The 11,787-nt window shown below is 36.6% G+C and overlaps 1 pseudogene; it reads right to left on the bottom strand.

Annotated features, from left to right (window-relative positions):
- Positions 1–804: 804 nt before the first annotated feature.
- On the bottom strand, positions 805–10,868 carry LOC107712448 (Niemann-Pick C1-like protein 1; annotated as a pseudogene).
- Positions 10,869–11,787: the final 919 nt, after the last annotated feature.

Consider the following 11,787-nt stretch of genomic DNA (forward strand, 5'->3'; position numbering starts at 1 on the left):
TTATGTACTTTTATATATATTTTTTATACCTGCGTGTCATTAATTTCAGTGGTTTTCATTAAGTTTTGATTTTGGATTAGAATGTGTTAAATTCCTTTTAGTCTACGCAGTGTAAGTTAGACTCAGCTGTGTGCCTGTATTAAACTTGTTTTTCACTGCACAAATGTTTAATATAGAATGTTATGAATGATAGGTGCCAATAAATGTGAGCTTTGATTTACTGGAAGATGTATTTGAATACTTGCTAGATAATTTATTATTCCTATGAGAAGGCAATATTACAGTTCAGTATAGTTTTTTGTGTTTATACATTTGTAAATATTTACCCTGAAATATACAAAAAAAAGGTTCCTAGTTTGCCTATACAGCCAATAAACTGCTGTAAAAGTGCTTTATGGTTACTTTAACAGTAAACGGTAAACTTTGAATGCAAAGTTGAGATATTGAACTATTCAGATAATATTGAACATTCAATGAGTTTATACAGAATGTAGAAATACACACAGTGCATATAATATTATTACAGTAATGCTTATAATACAAGAGCAGATGCTCTTTATACTGGAGTGTTATTTGAGTTGCATTGCCTGCTTTTCAAAGTTGTGTTTCTGTCCTCAACAATACAATTAGTTGCATGCAAAAATGACAATATCAAACCTAAACAACAACAAAATTAAATATAACATTTAACAAATATTACACAATAAAAAAGCAAAACAATTCTAAACTATTGTACTACTTTCCTTATTTCTAACACAGTGGAATTGAGCTCCTCAATTGTATGCGTTATCACTGTGTCAGGTGTGACCTGGGCGAGATAATCACCGCTGATGATGATGGTGAAGGACTGACTAGCGGCGTATCTCTCATGAACATCTTCAGAAGGCGATAGTCCGTTTTATAGTAGTAACGCAATGCTATAGTGTCCTCATATGTTTTGTTGTTTTTTCCCCTCAGGTCTCACATGCAGTACTGCAAGTAATAGCAGGTGGTTCCTTCATTTGGAGGAAACTCATACTGCCAATTCAGTGTAATAGTAGAGGTAAATGAACTGGAAGGAAGAGGGAGAGCAGTTTGTAAGAGATCTTGAGCTACAAAATGTCGATTTCAAATTCGCTGGGTTCTTGGGTGGTCTTGGAGACAATGTCAGCCTTTACTGGATATGAGGGCTTTACGGGGATTTCTCCATTTGACTTTTCATGGTTTTCGAAGCTAATGTTGTCATATGTAGCTTTGCTGTTGAGTTCCATTTCCTTGGCTTTCTTCTCTTGAATCTGTAGCAGAACGGCGTTGTTCACACCAGGACCTGAGCAACACAGACAGAGGAGTTTTGTTTAACCAAACCATGTTCTAATACACCAGATTTTATTTGGTTGCTTCAAGTGTTTGGAATGGAATACTAGTGCTTGCTACATAGCCTTTTATTGTTAACTAAATTTAACTTACTCTTTTATTGTAATTGAATATTATTGAAAATAATAATAATTGTATATAATTTATATTATATATAAATAAAATTTTTTTTAATATAAATCTAACATTTTTCCTTAATATATGCATGTATGTGTGTATTTATATACAGTATGCATAATAAATACACAGTACACACACATATAGTATGTAAACATAAACCTTTATTTTGAATGTCATGAATCCTTTTGCAGACCTAAAATTAATACAAGTAATTAAAATAAAGCTAAAATAAAATATGAGATGAAAAAAACTTGGACACAAAATAAGCTGAAGTTAAGGTACTAAAATGACAAAAAAAAAAAAAAAAATAAAAATAACTAAATGGAAAAAAAAAAATGACAAAAGCATATAAAATTACTAAATTATTTTAAACTACATTTAAAATGGAAATATCTGTGTAACTGTGTATCTTCAAACTGTAAATATTCAAATCGCCTGATTATGTTGCATTTATTTCATCAAGTGGTCTGTGGTAATGTAAAAAAAAAACTAATTGTCATCCTTCATGGATCCAACTCTTGTTCTGACATGTTTGATTCCTCCCTCTCCCTTATCTGTTCTTACTGGATAATACAATACACATTTTTGGTCACTAGTTTAATTGTGTGTGTGTGGTTTTTGTGTAAAAACTTTTAGCAATCAATTTTGTATTTGCATTTTGGGATACTTAAAACCAGTACAATTACAATACTTAGAATTTTAACTAGTCTCTTTGAACTTAAACTCTTTGGGATTGAGCACCATGTGCATAAAGACGGCACATTTAAGCAACTATACATACCTAAGAAACTGAGCAGCACGGGCAGAAATATGAGGCCGTGGGCCATGCCGAGCAGAGTGATGACCAGATTGAGTCTGAAGAAGAAGATCTGGATGAGCTGTGCTTTAGCTAATGCCAACACCACTATTCCAGGTAGATTGGTCATCGCAACTCCAGCAAACACCTGGAAAAGAGAACATATGCACTCATGAAACAACGCAACAACTGGACATATGAACTAATGCATAACTGAGGAAGTCATGGTACTCACTGCACTGCCCATGTTAGCTGTGGCTTCCTTTGCCCTCTCCACCTTTGTGGGGTGAATACTGAGAGCAAATGAGCGTGTTAAATGAGACACAAACTCCACTGATATACCAACGGCCTGAAAAACATACCCACAGTAAGATGAGAATGTTATCCTGACTACCGTCACTGGTTTTATGAAGTGCAAACATGCAGACCATACAGTGCTTCTCTGAACCACTCACCGTCACAAGGTTGATAAGCGACACAGCATTGAAGTCAATGCCCCACAACGTCATGACTCCAACCGTATCCACAGTGATCATCACTATGGTGAGCAGGTTCAGAAAGCCTGATCTCAAGTCCATGCCGAGCAGGATACAACACACAACGAACGTGGGGAGCAAACACACGGCAATGTTGAACAAACCCTCGTTCACGATGGTCAGATACTGTTCGTAATACACATACGTCACACTGCGAAATAAAAGATCAGAGTCAGGGCTGAGAGAAAAGTGCACCTCTCTTAAAGTACACTTAAGTGGTCTTTTATATTTTCTGCAAGTAGAGTTTATTAAAGACAGAGTAAGTGATTTCTGGTAGCCAATGTTGATATTTGAAATCACCAAAACAAACACGCCCCTACCCCAAAAGGGTCTTGCCCCTATTTTGATAGCTCCGCCCCACATATACGTACGCAACCCAGGCAACGATTAGTTCTGTGAAACAAAGCAAAACCAGTGTTACACCGTGTCTACACCGTACGTGAGCGGTGCAACAAAATACTATAGAACTCATTATAATCACAGCCATATAGGCCTAGAAAATCGCAACTTTTCATTTTCCGTTGGTCTTAGTACACGATGTAACTACAGAAGAGTCAAGTTTTAAATAGGAAAAATATAGAAACTCTTTGGTCATTTTTGAGCGAGATGCTAACGGTCTAATCAGATTCAATGATCTATGCTAAGCTACAGCTAAAAGTACTACCGCCAGACCCGGAGATCGGCTGAATGGATTCGAAAATGGTAAAACTCAACTGTTTAACTCTAGGGGAGTTGGAAAATGAACCTATTTTCAAAATAGTGGAGTGTTCCTTTAAGTTCTAAAATACAATGTAATTGTAGATATACACTACCATTCATCTAAAAGTTTGGGGTTGGTAAGATTTTTAAAAGATTTTTTAGTATACTGTGTTACAGTAAAATACAGTGAATAAAACAGTAAAAATTGCAATATAGCAAAATTTTATTAAAATTGAAAATAACTGTTTTTCTTTTAATATATTTTAAAATGTAATTTTTTTCCTGTGATGCAAAGCTGAATTTTCAGCATCATTACTCCAGTCTTCAGTGTCACATAATCCTTCAGAAATTATTCTAATATGCTGATTTGATGCTCAAGAAACATTTCTTATTATTATCATTGTTGAAAACTCTTTTGTTTTTTTATCCGCCATCTCTATCTTTCTGTCGCTCGGCTCGGCTAATGGCCGTCCCATGCACTGAAAGCTCTCTCCTCCACATCACGAGTAGACACGCCCCTTATTGCTGATTGGCTACAAGTTTGTTTTGCGATTCGGCCCGAATCAGTTTTCTAAAGTGTTTTTGAAAAATCACATACCCTGCCTTTAAAAATAGACTTTTAAGATTTTAAGTCCTCAACAAAGTGCACATTCAGTTCAATTAAGCACACTTTTTTTTCCACTGGTGCCAATAGGTGCTAAAATAGGCTAACTTCCGCCAACATAACCAACGTGACCACCTGCTCATTGTTCATTGTTGAAAACAGCTGCTTAATTTTTTTTAGTACAAATCACAAGGATAACCTTATTTAGGATTCTTTGATGAAAAAGAAGTTCAAAATAACAGCAGTTATTTGAAATAGATTTTTTTGTCCCTTTTGAGTTATTTAATGCTTTCTTGTTCCTTGCTGAATAAAAATATTCTCATTTCTAAAAAAAATTACTGACCCGAAACTCTGAATGGTACAGTAGAACGGTAGCTAAGAAATGTGAATTAAGAGTGTGATTAAGAGTAACCAATGTGATTAAAGTTGACCCTAGAAAGTATGTCAAAAGATAAGCAACAAAAATGAAGAAAAATAAGAGTGAAGAAATAAACTTAACATACCTGATACTCCAGAACAAAAATGAAGATGTTATCAGCTCCCACAGCAAGCACAAGGAAAGGTACGACCTGCAGAATGACCAGTGAGGATGGAACCCCAATCCAGGCATAGAAACCCATTGAGGCCATGACAGAGCAGCCCACGACCAGAATACCACCCAGACCAACCAAGAACTTTGAATCTACCTAAGAGATCAATAATATGACCATGTCAAACTAGGCCAGTTTATCTGAAATTCTTTTGGAACATGGACATGTCCTGAAGTCTGACATGCTAGTGTATGTATACTCCATCTAAAATTATTTTATAATAATAATATTAATAATACATTTGACTTATCAGCGCCTTTAACAGCACCTTTCACAGACACTTTTATAAAGCTTTTATGTGTATTATTAATGATGCTATTATGACCTCATATCATACATATTCCACATCTGTAAATATTAAATTGACAGTTTTGGCAATATTTAAAAGGACCATTTTAAAAACATTAAAGAAGATAAAAAAGTCTTTAAAATGGTTAAAAATAGTCACTATTTATATGACATCATAAGTATATTCATATCCATGTTAAAAAGTCTATTATATATATTAAAAATATTGTTATCAAAATACATTTCTATAGCTAATGAATCTATATCTATTTTTTTTTTTTACTGTTAGTAGGCCTAGACTATTTTAATCCAGAATGTATTGATTCAAATGCTCATAACACACTTAAATCCTGCTGGAGTTTCCATTAGGCCTTTATTTTGAGAAAAGTAATGCTTCCTCCTTTATTCCCGTTATCAGAAATGAGGAAATTCCCAGTAAGGCATTAACCACTCACATTAATGCACTCACCAGGATACGCTTGCAGGATGAATATTCCCCAAGAGCCACGGCTATGTAGAGGAAGATGACCGCATAGCTTATCATGAATATGGGGATATCCTCTGCAGTTGTTCTGTTAATCTCATCCTCCAGGGACCTCTACAGAGCTTATGAAACTGCTAAACACTGACATCTCTGATCATTACAGCATATGGTCAGCAACGTCTCACCTCAGCCATGTAGGCAAATGTGAAGTTTGTGTTTGTGTTTTTCTGATACTCCTGCACAATTTTAAGGAACCTTCTTTCCCACTCTTCAACCACCTTAAATTTAACATCAGTTCGTGCGTAATTGTTCAGGGAGAAGGTAAGGATCAGGGCCTCAGCAGTGGTGTATTCCTCATCTGAAAATGTAATGGAAAGCCAAAGTCAGCCCAGTGAATCTTCAAGATAGTGGTGAAATGTTAGCCACCAGATTTGTGTCTTACTCTCATATCCTCCTACAGCCAGGAAGGGGAACATCCTCCAGGGACCTCTACAGAGCACCCAGACAGTTTGATTATGAAACTGCTAAACACTGACATCTCTGATCATTACAGCATATGGTCAGCAACGTCTCACCTCAGCCATGTAGGCAAATGTGAAGTTTGTGTTTGTGTTTTTCTGATACTCCTGCACAATTTTAAGGAACCTTCTTTCCCACTCTTCAACCACCTTAAATTTAACATCAGTTCGTGCGTAATTGTTCAGGGAGAAGGTAAGGATCAGGGCCTCAGCAGTGGTGTATTCCTCATCTGAAAATATAATAGAAAATGAAAGTCAGCCCAGTGAATCTTTAAGATAATGGTGAGATGTTAGCCACCAGATTTGTGTCTTACTCTCATATCCTCCTACAGCCAGGAAGGGGAAAACAGGGCCGCCATAGTCTGCCATACAACTCATGCCAAGAGCTGTGATGTCTTTAAATGATAATGCAGAGCTGAGGGCAAGCAGAATGTAATTATGTTATGAATAACATGAGCAACGTTTCCACAAATAAAAACACTTCAAAATGAAGCCACACTCAGTAGGTGGCATTTTGTTCCAGCATGAATCAGTGTTTTAGAATTATCTAAATGGTTGAGTGAATGTTTCAATGACTCTCTCATTAATGCAGTAACAGAATTATCATAGCATAATTTGTGGTTAGCACGGTTTAGCTATATTAACCATGGCTTTTTGGTTTTAAAACCATGTTTCATTTTCATAAGGTATACTATCTTAACATTTCTTTTATATTATAGTAATAGTATGCTATTATGCTAAATAGGGGCTAGTCACTGGCTATATCTGAATAGGCATAGCACATCCAGATTATATTCATACTACACACATTCATTCTACACAGAGCACCCCCCCCATCTATTGGTGAGCAAATTATTTAAAGGGGTCATATGATGCGATTTCAAGTTTTCCTTTCTCTTCTCATAGTCACTTGACGACGCCACCTACTGGCACAATGTAACCTACAACCTGTGTGCTACTGTGCTTGAAAAATCCCAGCGGGCAAACTCGAACAGGCTGAGCAAGTGATAGAAAAAAAAAGTCCCAGTGCTTGGAACTTGTTCAATGGAACCTCAAAAAGCTGGAAATATCTCTGTGCAGTCTAGGTAATGTGACAACTACAGATATCCGACTTACTTTACGCAGTAGATGAAGTGGTCCCTCAAGTCCACCTCCTTAGTCACGCCGAGCTCTGTCATGTTTGCTTTGGCGTTCAGGTTGTCGATGCTATTTTGGAAGTACTGCGGTAGACTGTTGACAGCACAGTCGGTTAACGAGGGGTTGCCTGGATTTAGTGGCGCGTATCAAACATCTTTAAGACGTGCAGTGCGGTTTAGTTCATCTGATCAGAATTAAATTGCCTGGATTTTCTGCTGAAGCTCCAACAGCTCTATGATCAAATCTGTGAGAAAGAAACGTACACAGTATATTTTAATATGGTTGAAGAACAGAAAATTCTCAAAATGGAAGCATTTCTACATAAAAAAAAAAACTGATATCATTGCATGAATGGCCTATGACAAAAACATAAACAAAACATAATAAATGTTATTATATTGCAACTGCACGACATATTCTTTATTTAAGATACACATCCAAACTTCAGCATGGTTCTCTTGGCAGCAGTTCGCATTGTGGATCAATTATATACAAGACTAGTATACTAAAGCTATACAGTATACTAGTAATGGCTGCTTTGAAACACTGCTTAAAGAAGCTTCGAAACGTACAGATCTTTTGTTTCGAATCAGTGTTTCAGAGCTCGAATCAAACTGGCCAAGTCACGTGATTTTGATTGTTGGCTGCTAGGTTGATATTGTGAACACATGAAACAGTGTCTAGATATGATTTTAACCGATCTCGAATAGTTTTAGACTTTAGACTTTTAATGACAAAAACGTTCATATAATACAAAAAGGAGAGTAATATTTAAGACCTCTCAAAAAACACAAACAAAACAAGAGAATGAAAGAACATACAGAACCAAGTTCCTGTTTTAAAATGTTGGTGTTTTTCGATATTCTGTTTTTCTCAGGTGAACATACTGAAGAAAAGATCTGCTACTACTTCTGTTACACTGTGAGAACAAATCTAAATGGTATACTTTCGACACTTTTCATGATCAATTAATTTTGAGGTAATGTCACCTTTAGAAATGATGCCACTGAAGTTCTGCTTGCCAAAGAGTAAGGAGTCATAGTAGTGGCTGGGCCGGTCTGGAGCGGTCAGGATCAGCTGATTGGTGCGGTAAAATGGATCAAAATGTGCATCATGGAAGGCCTTCTCTCGCATGGCACGACTTTTGGGCGCTGACCAAAGCTGGACAGGATCTGTGGTGAGTTCTATGTCTTTTATTCCCACTGCAAATGCCAACACAACCACAAGGCAGACTGGGAGTACTATCAGAGGATATTATGCCATTATGGTTCCCCAGGCCTGGAAAAGAGGCCCCAGGAACTCCTGAGTGGCAAGACTGGTTTTATCAGAGCACGTGACATCTTATGTTCAATCTCATTTTCATTTTGGTCCTTATTGCTCATGCTCTTCTGAGTGCCCTTTGACTTTCGAATGTGGATAGTGCACTCTAAAACTACGTAACACATTATAAGGAAAAAGATGCAGGAGAAGATTATGATGCTGATGACAAGGACACCATCTAGTCGACCAATTATGAATGGTTTTGGTAAAGGCGGTGGCTGTGATACAGCTGGACAGGATTGTTCGCAGTCCTGACAGGAAGAGGCCTCACCACCTGTCGGTGTCGTCTCGTTACAATTCAACGCTCTATCTGCAAACAGAACCGCTCCAGGTGGGAGTCCAGCGGTCTGGCCGTCTGACAAGAGCTTGAAGTTAATATCCAGAGGAGCCAGTCCATTGCTCGAGTCACCCTGGAAATCTAACCAGCGTTGCGGCGTACACAGCGTCGAACCATAGCGGCCGCACATTGTGGCGATGGCGTAGCCTCCGGTGGCTGGGATTCGTACGTTTTTGCAGGACCTAAACGATGCATCTGAGAAGTTCGTGGATATGTAAGCCTCGTAACCCACCACGGCTACCTTGACAATGCCAGTGGGTTGCGTGATGTTCGTGGTTTTCGTAATCTTTCAAATCTGACTTTGGTTGGGACTGCAGGTGGTGGCGCAGTGGATGTGCGCGAAGTTGTCGGCGCAGGATGGGCAGCGGATCAGCACTGCTTTGGACAGCGTCAGGCTACTCTGTAGAGCTGTGAGCTGTCTGATGGAGCAGCAGGCCAATGTTTCACCCTCACCATGGGCCAACATTGGGCACACGGATTTCAAAAGTTCATAGTGGTCTCCTGTCACATTCACGGCTTTTCTGTAGTCCTTACAGGGAACCCTAGGGGGGATAAGAGCCCCCTCCACGGCAGGGTTTAGGCCACAGTCCTCATAGAATGAGCAGTAGCCTGGTTCATGCTGAGCACTTGCGAGAACCTTCAATAAACAGAAATATGACATATACATAAAGATATTTAGGTAATCCTAACAGTATCTTCTAAATCTGTAGTAATGAATCTTTAGCAAGTCTCAGAACTCAATAATAATCTTTCTTCTGAGTTCAGATTTTTACCATTTCCCTGCATTTGTATATTATTTTTTTTCTTGAAAAATGGAAGTGAAATGTTTTCTTTATAATTTGCAACAATAATTTATCAGATTGATAATATACGATGCAATAACTAATATTAATCAAATAACTTATTTTGTTACATTTACTATTCATAATAATTTATCCTTAATATAAAAATGAAATGAAATGTAATGAAATTATTAAACAATGTCATTTCTTTTTACAGTGGCCCCACACTTTTTAACCAAAGAATTTACATTATGTTTAAAGATGTTATTAATTTTTTTATTACTTTTCCAAGCTTGGGATATTGTAATATACTCTTCCATGACTGTGGAGGCATTAGAAAAGCTTAATATGCTTAAAAGTTTAATATGATCATAGCTTTTGCCTAAACATGATATTTTCTAAGATGCATGATACTTTTTTATTTAATGGCATTTGTCTTTTTCTGTCTGACTCACTTCTTCTGTCTGACATTCCACAGTAAGGAAAAAGTGTGGATGTGATCATATATGGTGATATCTGTTTCAGATTCACAAAAATTTGATCAATCTGAGGTGATTCACAAAAATTCTGAACTAATACATAAATAAATAAAATGAGAATTCTATTTTGTGCCACAATTAAGTGTTTAATAAAGCTAGAGATTGTGAAGTCTAAATGTATATCAATGGAAAACTGATTTTAAATAAAAGACCATAGACAAATGTTTAAACCTGAAATCTTAATGGCGAAAATCCATACATATTTCAATGTATCATTATTGCAAAAAAAAAAAAAAAACGAAATGAAATAATTTGCTGTTTGTGAAAAAGAAACAAATATCACTCCAACTCATGTTATTGATCCATATCCCACAAATAAAGCATAGAATATAACTACACAGTCACAGCTCAAACCCTTCAATTTCAACATATAAAAGAGTTTCACATATGTTGTAATGTGATGATTCTGATTCTCAGAAAAATTAAATATAGAAAATATGTGAAGGCCTACCATGCAAGCAGCAAGTGTAAACAATAAAACGGACCAAGTCCAGCTCTTTCTTTGGAAATGCATTTCTCTTGTTGTCTTGCACTTCGGTGCGTATGGAGTGTTAGTTCCAGTGGAGAGATGGAGGCAGGAGGATGTAAGGAGTTTCAGGACCTCTGCCTGTGCTGGTACTGAAGAGAAAGACAGGAGGAAATGAAAGGCTTTCTTACTCTCATTGGATAAACATAAGTGATACTGATGATGATTAGAGTCTTATCTGGCCTGATGTTTCCACCGCCAACCAGAATGGATAAAAGCCAGTCCAGCTCACTGATCATTAACTAGATGGGCAGACTAAACCAAAGGTGTGTCACTGACGCAAAGGAACAACACACACCTACCAAAACCTGATAACCCCCCGATGACTCTCATTAAGAAAATAAGCATTAAACTATGGTCTGCACAAATGCAAAACAACTTAAGTTTTCTTTTTTCAGTGATGCAGTTCATATTCGTACACAATATATAACATTATACAGTCAATATTTTTTATAATTAATAGTTTATATGGTCTGTATTGTATTTTTGCTTGTTCTTGCTTTGTAAAAAAACAAACAAAACAATCTGCAAAAGTGCTAAATGTTTAAAGTGCTGTTTTTCTTTTCTTGCAGTGCAGTCACCTAACCATTTATTGATAGAGAGCCTGTTGAAATGCATTCAGTCAAGACCGCTGGAGAAGCTTTCATTTGCACTGAAAAACAATTCAGAGAGGTAAGATTTATGACACAAGACTGAAGAAGCATGTAGGTCTTGTTTGGCCATACATTTTTGAAAGAAGTCTGACTGTAATGCTCACCAAGGCTGCATTTGTTTGGTCAAAAATACAGTAAAAACAGTAATATTGTGAAAAAGTATTACAATTTAACATAATTGTGTTCTATTTGAATATTTAAAAAATATAATTCATTCCTGTGATGCAAAGCTGAATTTTCAGCATCATTACTCCAGTCTTCAGTGTCACATGATCCTTCAGAAATCATTCTAATATGCTGATTTGCTGCTCAAGAAACATTTCTTCTTATTATGAACAATTTAAACAGTTGTGCTACTTAATGTTTTTTTGTGGAAACCATTATGCTTTTTTTATGGATGCTTTGATGAATATAAAGTTCAAAAGAACAGCATTTATTTGAAATCTTTCTTTAACAAATATATATTAACTTTTGGCCAATTTAATGCAGCCCTGCTGAACAAAAG

Source organism: Sinocyclocheilus rhinocerous, unplaced genomic scaffold (genome assembly GCF_001515625.1).
Source record: "Sinocyclocheilus rhinocerous isolate Xijiao unplaced genomic scaffold, SAMN03320098_v1.1 scaffold87, whole genome shotgun sequence".
In the NCBI taxonomy this organism is placed as follows: Eukaryota; Metazoa; Chordata; class Actinopteri; order Cypriniformes; family Cyprinidae; genus Sinocyclocheilus; species Sinocyclocheilus rhinocerous.